The sequence below is a fragment of the Wolffia australiana genome, chromosome 5 (assembly GCF_029677425.1).
Source record: "Wolffia australiana isolate 7733 chromosome 5, ASM2967742v1".
In the NCBI taxonomy this organism is placed as follows: Eukaryota; Viridiplantae; Streptophyta; class Magnoliopsida; order Alismatales; family Araceae; genus Wolffia; species Wolffia australiana.
Window position 1 is genome coordinate 7,781,424 of NC_135839.1, and position 20,756 is coordinate 7,802,179.

General features: G+C 39.7%; 2 non-coding genes across 2 annotated transcripts; both read left to right on the forward strand.

The window, feature by feature from the left end:
- Positions 1-20,437: 20,437 nt before the first annotated feature.
- Positions 20,438-20,511, forward strand: TRNAP-UGG (transfer RNA proline (anticodon UGG)). The gene has a single exon. It is a non-coding gene; the product is annotated as a tRNA-Pro (tRNA).
- A 171-nt stretch (positions 20,512-20,682) lies between these two features.
- Positions 20,683-20,756, forward strand: TRNAW-CCA (transfer RNA tryptophan (anticodon CCA)). Its single transcript has one exon. It is a non-coding gene; the product is annotated as a tRNA-Trp (tRNA).

Consider the following 20,756-nt stretch of genomic DNA (forward strand, 5'->3'; position numbering starts at 1 on the left):
ATAAATATTATTAAAAGTATGATGTAGGTAGCTTAGAAATCAAGGGTTTCATCGCCACAAGTCACATTCAAAACTTGACCTCCAGATCAACCTTCTAGGAAATTTAAATCATGGACATTCCTACCAGTCTTTCTTGTCCACCTACTGGCACCAATCAATGTTTTGCCAGACGCCATTACCGACAGCGAATGGCTGATGTTGTACATGGAAAAAACAAATGGCCACGATCAGTGTCAATGCTAATAATGTTTGCTTTACCTAGCTGATGCCAAGTGAACTTTGTCAATTGTGGCCAAACTGATTCCAACATGAACAGTGTCCAATATATTTTTAAAAGGGCTTTAAAATTTTTAGGTTAATAAACCTTTAGGAAATATAGTTTGTACTATAGTTCTCCATTTTTTTAATTTGGATTCTTATGTTTTTAATATTTTTAATGGTAAAAGTAAAACTAAACCCAGAATTATGAGCACACAATTTCTGTAACACAACACTTTAATGGAACCGACAACAGACATACATGTGAAATGTGGCTTTAGACCACCTGCATAAGTTTCTCATTAAATTATCATTCGTACGATTGCCAAAATTTCTTAATGAGGCAAATTTGGCACCAAGTTAAGTAAACACCTCTATATGCACACATCCTTTATTAATTACCTAAAGTTATAAGTTGAAAGGTGGGATTTTAAAGTCTATACAAAAATCAATTAGGTATAATTGATCTAATATTTTGGAAGTCTTTATTGTAATAAGATGTATACCTATTAAGAAGCTATACTCAGTCTTTGATATTTCTCCCTACTCACTTGGTGTCATATTTCTCCTGCTACTAATGTAGACGTTTGTTTGCTACTCACTTGGTGTGAATCACTTTTGTGTTTTCCAAAAATTGTTTTCAAACAAATATGAATACATTATAAGGATGTCATATCAGATTATGCTCCATGATCAAAGTAGAAATATTTATTGTCATAATGATTGGTTTCAAAGTATCTTTCCCATAGTCCACGGTTACAAATATTTATCAAGTGACAGGAACTTTGAGTCTAGATGCATAAAAGAGATTTATTTGAGAATAAGGATAACAATGTAGAATAAATTTAATATACCAGAACATTTTTCTGAGGTTTGGATCTAAGATAAAATCATTAGAAATGTAGGTACTGAATTGAACAATTATCCATTCCTGAATTTATTCATAATGGTATCCAATATCTGATTATTATCCTTGCCAGTAGCAAGAAAATCGTTTGGTAGAAGTTTTTACATATATAGAAGAAAAGTTTAGCTGAAGATGACTCGTCTGTTAGGATTTCTAAATTTTTGGCTGGTTAATTAGGGATTGAAAAAATGAGTCATCAGGATATCTCTGTGTAGCTTAGCCTTTGGAAAACCTTGTGATCTTTTCATGCTTATAATACAAATAGCATACGAGGCTACCAGAAAACTCATTATCTATTCAGATGGTTCAAGAATCAACTACATGTTCAAGGTGAATGACTTTATTAATTGAAAAGTATGATTTTATGAGGCAATGAGTTTTATGATGCATACGTACTATGAAAATTATCGTTTGTTGAGGACTATGAAAAACTGGTTTTTTACAATATGCAAAATCCAAAAGTATCCAAGAAGGTCACCCTAAAATTTGGCAATGAGATAAGGAGTACATTTTTGTAGTTTCCAAAGGAGAAAGAGCGATTGAAATGTTCATCACTAACCTTGGAGTCACGTCTTTAATCATCAATCCTAATTCATTTTTGTGTGATACCAATGGTGATATTGCACAAATTAAAAGAGTCTAGATTGAATTAGAAGCTAGAGAACTTCCTAAGATACTTCTCTTGAGTAGGAAGATCATCTTTATAAGGAGATTACACGATGGAAGTGTTCCATTGACCAACACAATAGAAGATTCATAGACAGAGCCATTAGCTACGGTTTTGAGCATCACTTGAAAACAAAGGGTTTATTCAATAATAGTGATTGGCTTTTGTCCAAGTGGGAGATTGATAGAAATATATTTGGTCGGCAACGCAATCACACATTCCATATCTCGTTCTACGTTCACTAATAAAGCATATTCGTTATAGTGTACATGTGATGCTTATACTGAAAGCCATGAAAGATAATCTTACTTAGGCAATCACTAGTCTTTACGCATGTGTTTAAAATATTCCCATTGAAAGGATTCTTGAGAAAGACATCAAACTATCCGGATAGAATAGCACCTTCTAACCTCACTCATAAGAATGAGAATAGCCATTCATGTAGCCATTAGTGTAGAGATACTTAGGATAGATAGTGGGTGCTCTTGTGGAAGGAGTTCATTGAATTTGTTTGTACAAATCCCTAAATGATATTATACAAAACTGTCAATCAGGTTGATTTAGATCACGCTTGTGTAAGTGGTCCTTAGATGTGAGACACCAAGATGTCTTGTGGACGAACAATTGTTTGATTATGACCTACGAGTCCATAATCCTGGGATTCTAAGTGATGTTATTTTTGGTGCATCAAGAAGTTCACAAAGACAATTAAGTGCTCAAGTTGTGATCACCCACCGTTCGTATAAGAGGTGAAAACTAAACGACGAAAATGCAACAAAGTCCTTGGCCAAGGCAGTCAATATCAGAGAAGAGTTCTCTGATGGTTTTCAAATGCATGAGTAATAACTCAAATAACCAATTAGGGTTTGACAGTTGACAATACCCTAAGTCCTTGTGGAAACCTCAACTAGATGAGTATTCTACGGACATGGTAATCAATGATGAATAGGTTCCATGAGTCGATACACGATCCTTTATATCTTCTAGAGCGCAAGGTATTACTTAGCACCGCAGGGTTTGAAGACTCAACCTACTAATTGGGTTAAATTGATTTGACATTAATTAATCCATAATGATATAGTTAATTAATTTGGAATACCAATAAAGGTCATTGGGCTGATGGAGTCATTAACTAGACCAATACATGGGCCAATAGGGTGACACACAAATGGTCTTTTCAACATTAGAAGATATACTTAAGTTTTAGGGGTTTTATCAAAAATACTTGACTAGTATAAATAGAGAAAGGCCTTGAATGAAATTCACCTTGGCCAGAATTGTTCAGGGGCCTTCCCCTTTTTCTCCCACATCATCAACATCTCTTCTGCATTCCGAAACAGATCGCGATAGCATAAAAACAACGATGGAGGGTGAATGGAACTCATCAAGGCGTAGGAGGAGATTAGACGTATCATGGATCACATGGATACGTCTAGAGGATGCACACATCATCAATTGGAGTTCTCTCACTCGAGGTGATCCTTTTAGTATTTTATTGATGTTCTTGCAATTTCATTAAAAACTTTCGCTACAAATCATTTTGAGTTCTTCATCTAGACCTTGTCCTCTACAACCAAATACTGATATTTCCACAAACTATTGATGGGGTGAATGGTTGGTGCCACAACCATTGACTATTCCAAATGAGTTGTCACCCCTCTAAATGCACATTTATAACATCAATTCAATTTTCAATGAATTACATTTATAATCTGAAAGTATATTAAGTATGCCAAAATTAGCTTTTAGTTCTTTACCCTTTGTTGGGATGAGGTAAAACATGATTGGATGGATACTTCAAACAAGGATTTTGAAAATCAAGATGTAAGGGCATTTTAATTAAATTCTTTGTTTTTGTTTTGATGAAGGTGCAAAGTAAGGCTTGCCTCAATCGGAGTTGTTATCAAGCTCTATAGGTCCTCAGTCAACTAGCTGATTGGTTGTAGGTGAAATGAAGTGGTGCTCTTCGTCAACTCATACATGTAGGACTTGTATTTATATGAAATGAAGATAAATATATTCTCTCAAAATGTTCAAATATTTTTATGAACTTGACTTCATGTGATTGGTTTAATAACTTCTTCAAGTTTCTAAGTACTACTTTGGGGATATAAGGATGAATTTATAGATGATTAAATGAAAATAATTACATGATGATATTACTATCTAGTGGCCATATCTGGAGTAAAATGGTTTTGTAGATATACCTGAAAATTTCAGATTATTTTAAACCTCAAATTGTTCGCATAATGTCTAGTTTTTACTGTTAGCACTTAATAGGTAATTGGAACTTATGTTAAAATAGTAAATATAAAAATTCTAAATTATAAGGATATCATGTTCATATTTTCTAATCATAAAAAAAACACATGAATGCAGGACTGTTGAAAATTTACCATTATGCCCTTTTGAATTTGTAAGTCCAAATATGTAGTTTTAGGCACTAATCTCAAACTTCCTTCTCATTGCTCTCTGAAAATCGCAGTCCAAAAGCTTTAGAGATCACAAAATTGGAAATTTTAAGCAGTTTTCTGCATTTTTTCAAAGGATACTTATTGCTATTATCAGTCTAAATCTATAGAACATGGACTCATGGTTTCTGGAGTAGATTGGTTCAGGATGTAAAGGAGAAAAGGGTGGCCTCCAAATTTCAGACATCTTTAACGTAAGTTTGACATCTTTAACGTATGGTTTAAGATTTTATTCCACTTAGGAATAGTTCATAACATCCATACTGATCTGTAGAAAATGGAATAACATCTTTTGGTAAAGTCTTGACAAAGTTATAGGGGTTTGAACTTGGCAACGAAGGAATCGGACGATAAACTGAGAATGAAGAAATGTGGATGAGAAGAGAATTTGAGGAAAGAACGACAACAAATAGTGAGGTTTTCTGAAGGGAAGTAATAATTACATTTTAATGTCTTTATCTTTGAAGGTAGTAATTTTTGATCTAAAAGTATTCCCACTGAAATTCATTGATGGAGGATCATCTAGTCGATCGCGCTCAGACTCATCACCAGCCACTTCGCAGAGCCGAGCCGACATGAAGAACCCATACTTCCACTATCAGATTTAAGAATTGGCATTGGCGACGTGTTGCTTCGTGTCATGAGTTTTTATGTTATTTTGACAGCTCACTCTTCATGTACGAGCCTATCCTAGGTTGTTTTAATTCCTTTTGGTGGGCTTTGGATTGTAGGGAGGCCCCTCCTGCATGAGTACAGACCTCTCCCTCATGTCGTGTTTGTTATTTTAGTGTTCTAATTGTAACTTTTAGGGGAAAGGAGAAGAGTCCATATTGACTTCTCTTTTCCCCTAAAAGACCCCTTTTAAGGGAAGCCCAATAAGCTTCCCTCAAAAAGGACCCATTAGTCCCCTAACTGCCACAACCCCACTAAAAGTAAATGGGACGTGGGAATGAGCATGTTGTTTTGAAAAAAATCCAGATCTGAATAGTGTTTTGGCAGCTATTGTTCCTTAGAGAGAGTTATTGTTTTGATACGAGAAGAATAATAAGAGAAGCATCGTATGTTGTTGTTACTCTGGAGATCCGTCGATCTCTTCCCTCCCTCTACGAGAGATTTGTTGTCCAAGTTCGTCCAAGCCATCCGCCTGGATCCTTGTCGTCGATCATTGAATCAGCCATTCTGCGGTGGATCTACGATTCTTGATTGCATCACCAGAAGATTGCAGATTTTGCATGATTCCTCTCCGTCGAAGCAGCTCTTGCCATGGCCGTGAGAAAACCCAGAGTTCTCAGCGTCGGCGGCGAAGATCAACTGTGAGTCTGTTCTCCTTCTCTCGGGTAGAGTTTGAAGATTTGACGAGAACTTCTACCGGTGCCCTTAGACGATTTGGGATTCTGTCATCTCCAGTGCCTCACCGGGATCTCATCACGGCCACCAGTGGCCTGTAATCGGTCAATACACAGGCGTCTCTTTGCATATCGGTGACTCAATATTGCCCTTTTGGCATCGTTCTCGCCTTCTTCGTTGTCCTACGGAAACGACCGGCAGAATCTCTTCCCCGCACCTTATTCTCAAACTCGACCACCGTGATCACCATAACGGAGTCATGGTCCCTACAGCGTGATTTGTCAGATCTTTCTAATTAACGAATTGTGTTACAATTCTCTCGATTTCACGTGACGTTCACTGGCCCATCCTGGAACATCTGTGCATCGCTCCATGATGGCGATCTGATTTCGTCCTCCAGAATCACTGAACGTTGACTTTTGTTGGCCTCTTCTTCCCCTCTCACAGTTATCACTCAATTGAAACAAAGACCTTTCCCTCTTTCTCCTAGTCTCCGTCTATCTCGGTCGCTGAGTCTCTCGCTCCCTCTCTCATACGCTCTCTCTCTGTTGCTCTCTGTCTCTCGGTCTCTCTCTCTCAATGTGGCGAAGGCAACTTAACGCGGCTCAACTTGTTTGACCGAACGCAGGAGGAACTCAACCCCATTTTTGCGGCTCGTTTTCTCGGCGAAGCTAAAGCTTGGGCTCGAGATTTCAAAGGGCTACCCATAGTTTTCTTTGTTTTTTTTCTGAGTTTGTTCGCGCGCCTTTTTTTTTGGTCCAAGTGATTGATGGGTTTGACACTTCATATGTTTTTGGCTCGATTTTTGTGCGGAATGCATGCATTTACCTGTCTGTCTCTGCATCTCCATCTCCATCGCTCTTAATCCCTCGCTGTCTGCCTCTGTATCTCCATCGGTCTTAGTCCCTCACTGTCTGCCTCTGTATCTCCGTCGGTTCTACTTTTCCGGTGTCTGTCGTTGTATCTCCATCGCTCCTAGACTGTCAACAGTACGTGTGACCAGTACCTGGCAAAGGAGGTGCAATCAACATCTCAGACAATACCGCCGCCACCCGCAGTAAGTAGAAGTCTTGGGACTCATCAATTCATGGTGCGCCATCATGAACTGCAACCGGACTTCATTTAAATTAGTTAATCATATTTCATACCTAAGGAACAGCCATTTCTATTTAAGGCAGTATGGATCATGGATAAGTTATCTTTCGTTTTCTGAATATCATTCTATCGTTCTATCTTCTACTTGTGTTCAAGACCGTGTGTTGATTTCACAACATAGACATTCACTGTCTATGTATGTAACTCCATAGCTCTTACACGCTCGCCGTCTATCTCTCTAACTCCATCCCTCTTAGTCCCTCGCTGTCTGTCTTTCTATTTCCATTGCTCTTAGTCCCTCGCTTTCTGGCTCTGTATCTTTATCGTTCTTACTCTATCGCTGTCTGTTGTTGTATCTCCGTCTCTCTTAGTCCCTCGCTGTCTCTCTATGTATCTCCAGCTTCATCGTTTTTTTTTCTCTCGCTGTCTGACTCTGTATCTCCATCTTTCTTAGTCCCTCACTGGTCGTCTCTGTATTTCCATCGTTCTTAGTCCCTCAATGTCTGCTTTTGTATCATCATCGTTGTTACTCTGTTTTTTTCCTCACTCACTTTGTTGCTCTCTCTCTCTCTCTCTCTCTCTCTCTCTCTCTCGCTCTCACCCGCTCTCGCCCCCAGTCCTGGGCTCTTTCTATATATCAATCTTTCTCAATTTTTTTAGCTCTCTTTGGCGCTCACTCCGTGGCTCTCTATTTAATTTGTTGCTTCTCTCAATTTTTTTGCTTGCACTGACGCACTCACTCTTTCTCCGTGGAGAGAGAGAGCGAAAAAACAAGAGAGAGCAAGAGGGACAGAGTAATAGAGAGAATAAGCGAGAGAGGGAGCCAGAGGGAGAAAGCTAGAAGGAGAGAGTGAGAGAGAACAAGCGAAGAGAGAGCTATAGGGAGAGAGAACAAACAAGCGAGGGAGTCCGAGGGATAGACTACAATTAAGAGAAAGAGAGAACAGGAGAAAAAAGAAAGAAAGAGAACGATGGAGAAAGAGAGAGCACGAGAGAGAGAGAACGATGGAGAAAGAGAGAGCACGAGAGAGAGAGAGAAAGAAAGAATGAGATAGAGAGGTCCAGAGGGAGAAAGAGAACACAAGAGGATAGCCAAAAGCGGAGCGAGAGAGAAAGGGAGAGGACGAGAGAATGAGAGCGATAGAGAGATAGAGAGAAAGGGAGAGAACAAGAGCACCAGAGCGATAGAGAACAAATGAGTGAGAGAGAGGGAGAGAGAAAAGGAGAAATGAAACCACTAGAGAGAGAGCAAGCGAAAGAAAGAGAGAGAGGGATAGGATGAGAACAAGAGAGAGTGAGAGAAAGGAAGAGAAAGAGAGAGAGAGACCAAGCGAGAGAGAGGAAGGGAGATCAATGAGAGAGAGAGGGCACGAGAGAAACAGATAGAGAAGACAGAGAGTGATAATGAAAGGGATAAAACAAGGGAGAGAACACGAGGGAGAGAGCAAGAACAAGCGAGAGAGATTGTAAGGGAGAGAACGAGAAAGAGAGGAAGTACGCAAGAGCGAGAGAGAGAGAATGCGAGAGAAGAGAGCAAGAAAGAGAGGAATCCGAGAGAGAGAGAGAGATAAAGCGATAGAAAGAGAGCAATAAAGAAGCAAGTAACCAAGAGAGAGCGATAAAGAGAGGACGTAAGAGAGAGAAAGTGAGAGCCAAAGAAACAATAATATTTATTGTGTTTTTTCCACAGCTAGAAAGAAATGGGCACCCAATCATTTCTACATATTAAACAACAGCTGATCGTGGTATTACCGTAATCATTCGGGTAACAAAAAATACAGGTCCGAGATTCCAGAGGGGCTATTTAATGCAATTTAAGCTACAACTTTCTCACCTTTTTATGAAGGACCACATTGTGTCTCTATTTATATCTCTCAGCTATGATACATGTTTGTCCATCCGTGTAACACTCTCCCTACTATGTTACTTACGTTGTTATTTTAGAAACAAACATTTCTATGTTGTAGATATAACATTCTCAGAGAGAACCAGGAGAAGGGCCCTGATTTCTATTCTCCCTCACTCACTCTCTCTCTCCCTCTCGTTCTCTCTCTCTCTATCTCTCTCTCTCCCTCCCTCTTTATTTATATCATCTATATATCCATCGTTGATCTCGTCACAGAAACATGTGACAGTGCAGTTCGAGAAGCTCACGTGGGGGTGCTATTTGGGGCCCCGAGAGGTCATCCCTCTTGCGTTCGTGCATATCATCGGGAGTCTCGAGAACAAGCAAAAAGTGCGGGGTATCTGGAGCAGGCTCAGCGGCCTTGGGATGGCTGGTCAAGGTGGAAGGTCCAGGTTGCTCGTGAATGCCACGTAATGTGATGTTTTGTAGGTAAACTTCGAGTGATGGGAGCTGATGGTGACGGAGGGGTATTCTGCCCTAAGTAGATCGATGTCGCATATGGTGCGCATGATGCTGGTGCAACCTTTGACTGAACCGTGGGTATCATGTACGAAGTCGGTCCATAGGACGGGCCTCGAAAAAAAGGCGTGCAACGTCGAGTGCTAGTGTCACGTTGAGTGCAACACCATAGGCGGGAGGCACGGGTGGCGTGGTATCCACGGGATACACCTGTTGGGCCAAGTGCGCTAATGATCAACCATGGTGGATGACTGCAATGGTGGATGAGGCAACCGTGGCGGTTGCTGGGCCACCCCGTCCGTTTACTTGGTGACGCTCGCGTCCAGCCAAGGGAGGGACGTGGTGCTGGGGTATAAATGGCTGTCATGAAAAATATTTGAGCCAAGTATTCTATGGCCATACATTTTGTCCTCATCAGTGAAATTATCAATGGCTTAGAAGGTTGTCATTAAAGCTTTTAATCATAGCATCATAAATCCTTCAGTTATCATAAGCTTACTTTCATAAATCTTGGTGAACGTGAATCTGCAAAAGATGTTTTTATTCAGGAGGCATCAAAATGGTCAATGTTCAAATTCGATAAGAAGGTACCAACAACGAAAAGTAGTCTTAAGCCACTTCCATAATCACACAGAGCCTCATATAACCCGCTTGACTACTCCCCTTTGTTATTGCTTTCCGTATGGCAGAAACAAAAAAATAATAACATTCCATGTGTTTTTTACACATCTAGAAACTGAAAGCCGTGGAGAGAGCGTGTTGGAGAGAGAGAGAGTGAGCAAGAGAGAGAAAGAGAGAGAGTAAGAAAGAGAGTAAGGAAGAGAGAGAGAGGAAGAGATACAGAGAGAGAAAAAGAGACAGCGAAAGAGAGTGAGGAAAAGAGGGAGAAAGAAAGAGAGAGCGGGAAACAATAAAAAAAAAGCCTGCAAGAGAAAGCAAGATAGAAAAGGCGGAGACCGGTAGACAGGGCAAGCAAGAGAACCAAGAGAGACAACCAGAGGGAGAGGGCACCAGAGAGAAAACAGAGACAACAAGGGGGAGATAGCAAGAGTGATGAGAGGGAGAGTGCCAGGGACACCGAGGGAGAGAGAGAATGAGAGAGAATGCAAACCTGAGAGAGAGAATGATAAAGATAAAAAGAGAGAGAAAGTTATAATAGAAGAGAAGAGAGAGAGAGAGTTGTTGGGGATCTTATCTTAATGGAGCCTAAAGTATGTCTCCGATCAAGCTCAATATTCCACCAAGAGTAGAGGGATGAGTGTAAATATGGTGATTAGCCATTTATACCCCCGCACCACGTCCCCTCCCTGGCCTGAGGCGAACGTTGCCAAGTGAACGTATGGGGTAGCACAGCAGCCACAACGTGGCTCCCTCCCGTTCATATCTGTCTTCCCTCTCTCCTCCTTCCTCCCCCTCTTCCCCTCTTTCTCTCCTTTATGAGACCAAGAAAGAATGGAACTTCCCAATTGATAAATTCCTGGTCTGATTGGCTAGGGCTCCATCGTGCCCCTTATATAGGGGCACGATGGCCCTTAGTAAGGGCAGGGGATCCCTTAGTAAAGACACATGTGCCCTTACTAGGTAGAGTTGTACACATAGGACCCCCCTTAATAGAAAAAGGGTTAATAGCACAGTACGTCCCAAACTTTTTCAAAAATCTGAGATATAACCCAAACTTTTTTTTGCCACGATACATCCCAAACTCCCTAAGCGGACGCCCGCATATCCCGGTTATGACGTGGAATCCACCGTGGCTGCCAGGTGGATTTCTGGTGGAATCCACCTAGGCGGAATCCACTTGGCAGCCACGGTGGATTCCACGTCATAACCGGGATTAACCCTTTTCTCTCTCTATCCTCGATCAGAATTAGGTGAGAGAGAGTGTGTGAGAGAGAGGCATTCTAGAGAGAGAGATTTTTTAGAGAGAGAGGCGTTCTAGAGAGAGAGACGTTCTAGAGAGAAAGGCGTTCATTGTCGATATATGTTTTCTGATAAGAGAGAGAGGCGTTCTAGAGAGAGAGCGAGAGAGAGAGACGTGTTCTTGAGAGAGAGAGACATTCTAGAGAGAGACATTCTCTCTCTCTAGAATGCCTCTCTCTCTCTAGAACGCCTCTCTCTCTTATTGGAAAACAAATATCGACAATGAACGCCTCTCTCTCTCTCGCTCTCTCTCTAGAATGCCTCTCTCTCTTATCATAAAAACACATATCGACAATGAACGCCTCTCTTTCTCTAGAACGTCTCTCTCTCTAGAATTTCTCTCTCTCTCTCTCTCACCTAATTTTGATCGATGATAGAGAGAGAAAAGGGTTAATCCCGGTTATGATGTGGAATCCACCGTGGCTGCCAGGTGGATTCCGCCAGAAATCCACCTGGCAGCCACGGTGCATTCCACGTCATAACCGGGATATGCCAGCGTGCGCTTAGGGAGTTTGGGATGTACTGTGGGAAAAAAAAAGTTTGGGTTATATCTCAGATTTTTGAAAAAGTTTGGGACGTACCGTGCTATTAACCCATAGAAAAATTAAACATAGATCTTGATGAGTATTCGACAACATAAAACAATACGACATGCAACGATAGGAACACGAACATGACAAATTGGATACAGACACGGCAAAAACAATCATACGGACACGATAAAAATGATGAAGGCGATACAAAATCAAAATACGAGAAAAATACCGACGTGCTTTCATCTGGGGTATTTGACCCCGGGTGTCTTCACTAACGCCTTGGCATGCCGATAGGGCTGGATGCGAACGGCGGGGCTGTTGATGACGACGACGGTGGTTCAAAAGACGTCTCCGGGGGAACAGGCTGGCCTGCTCCATCACTGTGGGATTTACAACCCTATTCTTTACAAATTGTAGGTACCTAATAATACCAGATGTCTACTAGCGATCCATTTCATTTGATAAAAGTAATATTACCCAAATATTGGAAAGCAACTTTCATTACACTTAGACCTAATATAGAAATGATATCATCATGATCAAGGATGCGCTCTATCGGGTTATGCAATGTTACATATAAATTGTAACTAAAATACTAAATCAAGGATTATGTTCAGTCATTTGGTTATGGATTATCGGGTTATGCAATGTTACATCATTTGGTTTTTTTAAAGGGAAAACTATCTATGTGACTTTATAACATGCATTTTAGCACCCTGATCTGATCATATTTACATGTTTATTTGCATTAAATTACTTATATTTGCATCTTATCAAACATAACATGATAAAATATATTTTGATGTTCTCAATTGTCTGCCTTTTATGTATTTTTTTGGATTTGCTGACAATAGATTCTAAAAGAATATAATTTTTAAGATGCAATATGATTCTTATGGAATTTTTAACATTAAATTTGGAAATATATATTTTTCCTACGTCAAAATATATATTTATTTGTATTCTTTGGGATTTTACTTTATTGAATATAACTTTAGAAGATTATCGAGGCTGTTTTTATCTCACGCTGCCACATGTCCCTACTCGATTCATCGAATGACGATGAATCATAGCTTAGCGGTAATGATTGTCGACAACCAATCATTAACTTAATTAATGATTGGTGTGAGCCAGTCATTTAGCTCAGCAATCATGGCATCACAATTGGCGAAACCATCATTGCATTTATGACTAACAATTTTTTTGAATTTTCTGGCACAGGGAGGACGTGGATGAATAAAAAAGGAGGAAGGCGAGCACTTGGGCCGTGGAAGAAAAAGACAAAAAAAACCACTCTCCTTTTTATTTGAGATAGACAACCAGGAAGGCAAGCTACGGGGCAGCACGACATGCTGCGGTGTGTACTTGTGCCCCATGCGTGTACACGTGGCACGCAATTGTTAGATTTTGAGTCTGTAAAAGAAAGAAAAGCAATGATGTGGTGCGCGCTCACGCGACACCACGTGAGCTGCGAAGAATGTTACAATGAAACTTTTTAAAATAGAATACAAAATCATTTTCGGTTGTCTATTTCCCGCAACAAATACACATGGCGACTCTCAAAAGTGTGCGCACGGAAGATGAGAATACACCAAATTTCAGTGATTTGGCAAGAAGCATCAGAGACAATGACGAGGAGAGTGAAAACATCCTTGGAGCATTGTTCGAACTTTAAACAGCAATATATGACAATCTATAACTCTGATTAAGCTGAAATTTTCAGCACTGCTTTGGCTTCCCCTCCTCTTTCCATTCACACCATCTGATCTATAAATAGATGTCCGGATCATTGTGAAATTCATCTTGAACTTGCTTCCTACTTGCATGGGCTGATTGAAGGATAGTGAGTTTTGAGATACATAAAGTGTGTTCTTGGTGTCTTGGGTGTGTGGGAAGACACATAAGAGATGGGAGGAGCTCACCGGCACTCGCAAATGGCCGTAATCCTCATGGAACGTAAGGATCAAATAACTTTAAATAAGTTGAAGGATCAAGCATTTTCACATTACGTTGTTCTTTTTCTGGCATCATTGTTAGTTTAATTAGGGTTTTGTAATAACTTTTCACTATCATTTCATTCCATTACGTACCCATAATCTCATCTCCCGCTCTACCATCACATTGTTCATGCATTTCATCAGTATCATATCCTTCATGTCTTCTTTCTTCTTATTGTAACACGTCCCATAATTCTACTTTTATTTCCTCTTTTTCTTAACTAGTTTAAGTTGAATTATAACATTTACATCATTTTACTTGACATCACTAGCTCGCCTATTCTTTTTCTCGTCTTTAACTCTCTCATGGCGATAATCACTATAGTAAGAGAAGGAAATCCATAATCATTGTTCTCTTTCGAGACAAGCCATACTCATCACTAGCTAACTATTTTGAAGTACGGTTAAATAATTTTCTATTGAATAATATTAATTAAAAATGACAAAGTAAAGACCCTAAATTCAAGATTATAAAGAGTGTTGATCTCCTGCATTATGTAACACAATCCTATAATAAAATTGGTTGCCAAATTCTTCAAAATAAACTAGATATATAGGAGGCATCTGATGAGGTTGAATTGCCCTTTCTGAATTCAGTTTTAGAAATTTCGGGTTTGCATAAAAGTGGATCAATTTGATAAAGTTTGTGTTTAACTGAATTACTTTTCATTCAAAGTAAATGGGAACTCCACTCCTTTTTCCAAGCATCAAGAGACCTAAGACAAGGTGACCCAATATCACCTAGTTCATTTAAGCTTCCTTAGAATGTTTTGAGTAGAAACAACTGTTCTAAGATGACAGCCTCTACAATTAGGTCATACTATAGGAAATATGAGTACTTCACACATCCAATTTGTTGTTAGAAGATGATACACTATTTTTTAAAAGTTGAAAGAAATGTTTAATGAATACTTGAAGAAATTACTACAACACAATGAAGTGTTGACTAGATAAAACTGTGCAAAGCAAAAAGAGCTTTATACACTTCAAAACAAAAATTCAAACATTACTGACTTTCACTCTGGAATTATGATCTTTTGACATCTTCGCTGCCTCTATTCAAAGTCCACACTATTTTATGTGATAATAAGCTAGACAGTGTTTGCAGGAAACTGGATGGATGGAAATATAAACTGTAATCCTCACGCATAAAAGCAATTTTCATAAATCACATGACGCACAACATACCCATTCACAATGTAGCTGGATTTGGTGAATGATAGGTTTCCCTAGATGCGTCGGGGGCATTATCCTCATGCTGTTACGCTTCCTTTCTCTCTGTGTTGCCTTTAAATAGCAAAGCCCTCCTTTGAGGAGGGCAGACTGAATGTTTGAGCTTAAGTAATAATTGGTTTCGTTTCTCTCTCGTCTCTTCAATATCCATGCTCTGTCTCCCACCACAATCCCCATCCTCGTGATCATCTCTTCATCACCGCATCTTCAGGTGGCTCGTCCCCGGCCGATCCTTATCACCCTTCCTCGGCCTTCTCTCCTACCATTCCCGTTTCACCTCTCTACCCCAAGAATCTCCAGCCTCGCCTCGTCCTCTTCCCCTTCCGATCCGAACCTAGCACAAGGTTCGCATCAGTGAACAAAGAAAACCATACACTATGTTCACAAATGGATGGCTAATTTTGTGTGGTCCAACAACGATGGAAGTAAAATTTCATTATAGCACATACTCGAAATCAGTAGACCATTATAGAGATGATAGGGGACTAGTCATTAGACATATTACCAATGCTACAATAACCCTTCATGTGAATAGAGCGCAGTCCTTTCTTAAAAATGACACCTTAAGGGTACCACGAACTACATCCATGTACGTTAATATCATATGAAGTAAATCTAATTGATGAGCACCAAAAAGCGTTAAAAATCTCATACATAGCTAAGAATACGTGATAGAAGTTATACCTTGATGTTTCAGAAATGGGGATGTCCTGGTGTGGCACAAAACTGGGACATGATTAGGTTGTTTGTAACCCTCCCAAAGATCCAAGTTTGAGATAAACAGGTGATGGTTGAGGATCTGTGAAGCCAGGAGTGGGATCCCTATCACATCCAAGATGGGGTTACTAACACCACCGTACCACAAATTAGGAACCCAAATGTTTATCTCTCTAATAACACTCCATTAATGTCAACCTTGGCTTACCATGGGAACTTCATTACCAAAACTGCATGGGAGAACTTGTGGATTAAAGGTCTAAAAATTGATTTATTTTCTTACATTTATAATATGACAATTTATACTGGGGTATAGTTTTAATCTGGTGAATATTTAGGAATAGTTTAACATTGATTATGAATCTAAAAGATATTGAATTACAAATTTCGTTTAAATGTGTATGATGTATAAAATATACATAGTTTGATGTCATGAATGAGCAAATCTGCAACGATGAATGGATAACATTATCTTGGAATTGGATGATTGATAGATCGGATATCACTCCAAGGTAAAACTCGCTCGTTCAATAGTTAAAGTTCTCCCTAAACCCAAAATCTGGACAAAGTAAGGTATTCACTCTCAAACAATATTCATGCATGTTCATGTTTGTGAAATTTGGAAACCACAAATCCAAGGAAGAGGAAAGGTAAGAATCTGAGTAAAAAATCCATTTCTCATATTGCGATAAACTCAATCAAACTTTTAAAACATTCTACCAATACTACAAAAATAACATCCCTTAATGAATTGGAAGAACATTTTAGTCGGAATCTTACTAGTGCAAAAATGTCATATTTTCTGATTATTTAATGTACTCATTGGCTGTCTCCAACATGCGCATATTACAACTTTAATACTGATACAACCGCCAAAGGGTGATCTGGGATTGGCCACAAGAGGGGTATCATGACATTTGGGTGGAACATAATTCAACAATGTTTTGTTATCGGTGTATGGAACTTAAAAGACTGGTGCATAAAGTTCTACCACATATTGTTAGGCCCCTAACTAGGCAGCATTCCCTGCCTAGAGGCCTGCGTGCTTATTGGGAGGGCGTGTCCGTATTTTTGGCTCACAACATTAAAGGACTGAGTCATTATGGGTAGCGATGCCCAAATACCTGATCTTTCAGGTCATTGTCCTTGTACGTGGTGATACACTGCAAACGGTGCACGTGTTTGTCCACGCCCAAGGCGGGACGGATCAGGTACGGCCCGCGCGTGCTGGGCGCGTAGGCTGATCGGTGCATGCGCACGCGCCAAGTGTCGCACCCCAATGGCAAGCGCCACGGGCAGGCACCAACGCTACGCGCCAGCGCCGAGCGCTGTGCGCGGGTGCGGGACGTGCAAGCTGGGCGGCGTGGCGCGGTTGCAGCGTGCGGAGTTGTGGGGGGTGCCCCACAGCGGCCGTACAGACAGTGCGCGCATTGCGTGTGCGGAGCGCGGGGCTAGGAGACATCCCAGGAGACTAAGGCATGTGGCACACTGAGAGCGCCGAGACGGCATAGAGGGCGCGTAGCGCTCCCGCGGGTAGTGCTGGGCGCGCAGCACCAGCTCGGGGGCGTCGAATGCAGCGGTGGCGTGTGTGATCGTCAAGGCAGGGGTGGCGTGTGTGATCGCCATGCCTGTAGGTGCATGGTGCCCAGCCTGGCACACTTGCAAGCAGAGGAGTAGGCGCGCGTGTGCGGAACAATGGCCTGGAGGCGGTGTGGCGACACTACCTTGGCGCAAAGTACCTCGTCTCATTCATTGTATCACCCCTAGTCTTTCCCGATGTAATGATCCCTATGATGATGTACTCTTTTATGATATTAATGCAATGACCCTATTCCGTGACATGGATGTGTCCCCACCATCTCCTCTAACTCCTTCTATGCGATCCTTATGCAATTGCAAAGCTTCCGCTGCAAGAGATCAAGGCTGCTCAGTCTTTTGCCCTGAACATTGAGGCCGGAACATGCCAAAGTCGAGCAAGAGACCTAGCTCGGGATTTGACCATGTGACTGATAAGCCAAAAATAGGGGTGAAAATTACGCAAAATTTTTAGCCCTTGTCGTTGTGAATTTTTGGCTTATGCAATAAAATTTATAAAACTCTACTTAATATGTATAGTGATAAGTATGAGTGTCGTCCAAGGGAGGCAAGTAGGAATTTCAATTTGATTTTATTTTTGGTGTTTTAGATCCTAATTAGAGTGAATTTGATCTTCAATGAGGATCAAGTCACCCTAATTAGGTGAGAATTTAGAGAGGGGGGTAGAAGAGATGAGATGAAAAGAAGAAATGTGGGCTCTAGATTGAATTAATTGATCCAATTGGATGGATCAAAGAATTCAATTAGAGAGGTTGGAAGAAATTTTTGATTTAAGTTTTGGTTGGTTTTGAGAATTTGCTAAATCAGAAATAAAAAGAGAAATCTTAATCTCCTAAGAATTAAAACTAAATTTTTTAGAGTTTTCTTTTGGAATGCAATTGAATGCCAAGGTAAATCCCTCAATTTCTCCTCTCAATCCTAATCAGGGCTTGTACATGCCGCTCAAGCCAAGCGATTTAGAAGTTCAGATCAGAATAGAGATGAAGAAACAAACAACTTAACCTAATTCATTCAAAATCCATAAAAGTTCAAATACAATAAAGGAAAAAAAGTACCAGATAACTTGATCCAAGCTAGAGCTCCTCCCTGTCTTGCAGCTGTGATAGAGCACCATCCAGAATGAGCTCCCCCTCTCGAAATTTAGCTTTTATACTTAGGTTATAGGGTAAAAATCACCATTTTACCCCCATTTAGTACTTAATATTTATCTATCAATGTAGGCTATATCTGAATGATCTAACCATACAGATAGAAAGAGGGGATCAAGACGAACAAATCCATAAAAAAATCATCTCAATCGGACTTCAGGATCGAAAGTTATTAATAAATCAATTTTAAACCAATTTAATCCATTGGATTTAAAATTGATTTATTTATTAGTTTCGTTTTTAAACACGCAATGACGTGTCGCTCTCTCATTGGCTGGCGCAAATCCTCCTTTTTGCAGAAAAGTCCTTAAAAAGCCTGGAATTGCTTTTGGACGCCGCCCAAAAGTAATTGCGTATATGCCCCTGGCGCACTCTCTCTCCTCCGATTTCTCCTAAAACATAGAAAAAATATATATTAAAAATTGCAATAAAACCCTGAATGATTTTAAATAGGATCTTTACGCCTGCCGTGGCGACCGAGAGCTGTTTTCAGGGTCTTTTTGCAACGAAACGTTGCAAAAAGGCCCCGAAAAGTCTAGAAATTGCATAAATACATTTTTTTCTCTTATAAATATGCCCTTTTTTCATAGAATAAATGCATTTCTTCTTGAAATAAATCCCAGAAAATTCCTAAAATTGTAAAAATTCTAGAAAATTCTAGAAAATTCCCTGATTAATTCCCATGTTGATAAATGTCGAAATAAACTTTTTAATGTGCCATTTTCATCCAAAAATACACCTTACACCTCACACTTCACACCTTACACCTCACACCTCACACCTCACACCTCACACCATACACCATACACCATACACCTCACACCTCACACCTTACACCTCACACCTCACACCTTACACTTCACACTTCACTTTACTTCACACAATTCACTTCACACTTCACTTAACTTCACTTTACACACTTCACTTCACTTCACACACTTCACTTCACTTCACTTCACACTTCACTTCACTTCACTTTACACTTCACTTCACTTCACTTCACTTCACTTCACACTTCACACCTCACACCTTACACCTTACACCTCACACCTCACACCTATAACTCAAACACACCTATTATAATAATACACCTTACACCTATAACCGACCGGGTGTATTGTGTCGATTCTTTTGAGTAACATATCTAGAAACACCCGGAACTTCCTTAGTGGCACCGTTTTCATTTCTGCCACAACTGTTACATTCTAAAATAACTCTGACTCTGACATCTTTACCTTTGGCCATGTACCTCCTTTGATTTGGATTTCGGACCGACTCAACTCTTCTCTTTTCAACCCGAACCGAAGAAGAAGAAAGGAAAAAATTCAATAGAAATTACTCAAATTTCATTTCTAAAGTTTTTATTATAACGTAATATAATTATTAACTGATACAACTTTTTCTAACTATATATTGATTTTTTGTAGTCTAATCAATAGGACTTCATTTATGTATTTTATTTTGTGGAACCTGTCTTTCTATTAGACCCATATTTCTATTTCAATTCTACTAAGAAAATTCTATCTTAAACAACAAATCAGCTGCCGTAACCTTTTAGTCTTTAGATTTTGTTACTATCCTAAATAAATCAAAAGAAGGGGCGGTGATATAAATGAGTCACAGAGACCTGTTTATATCTATAATTTACTTGATTGATTTTGATATCAATAATTCGAATTAGAATTAAAAAAAAGGGAATAACAAAGCATCCGGGAATAAACGATTAATTTCTATCAATAAGCCTGCTAAAATAGCAAACCATAGAGTACTCAGTACAGGTGCCACAGAGAGATATGTTTTTAGATCTTGCATTGAAAATTCTCCTTCTTTAGTGTAATACATATATAATTAGATACTGAAAGTAACTAAAGGATCGCTCGTATTTTTATGTTATGCAACATTTCTAACTAAAATGTCTATGTGCAATCAGCGAGTAGACGGTGCTTCCCCTATAAAATCGAAAAAAAGATCCCCTCTTCCTCAAGATCAACACAAAATTGTCATTCTTTTTGTGCTTATACATCATTTCAGATGTATATAGTTTATTATATGTATATGAAACAAAAAAATAAAAAAGAAATGGCAAGACAATTTTATGATATGATAGATAAAGAATAAAATAATAATGTGGAAAACAAGGCCGGGCTTTTGTACAATGACACTGTACAACAATTGAAAAAAGGGATGTAGCGCAGCTTGGTAGCGCGTTTGTTTTGGGTACAAAATGTCACGGGTTCAAATCCTGTCATCCCTACCTATTACTCCTCCTATGGGCAGTAACGGGGGATTAATTGAGATCGCTTAAAATTAGACATAATCTTTCATTATTATCCTACTCTATGCATCCAAGATTTATTTTCTTGATTTACGCTAAGCGTACAAAAGGAATTCTTTTCCCTACAGTTGTATTTTCTATCATAAGAAAGCGCTCTTAGTTCAGCTCGGTAGAACGTGGGTCTCCAAAACCCGATGTCGTAGGTTCAAATCCTACAGAGCGTG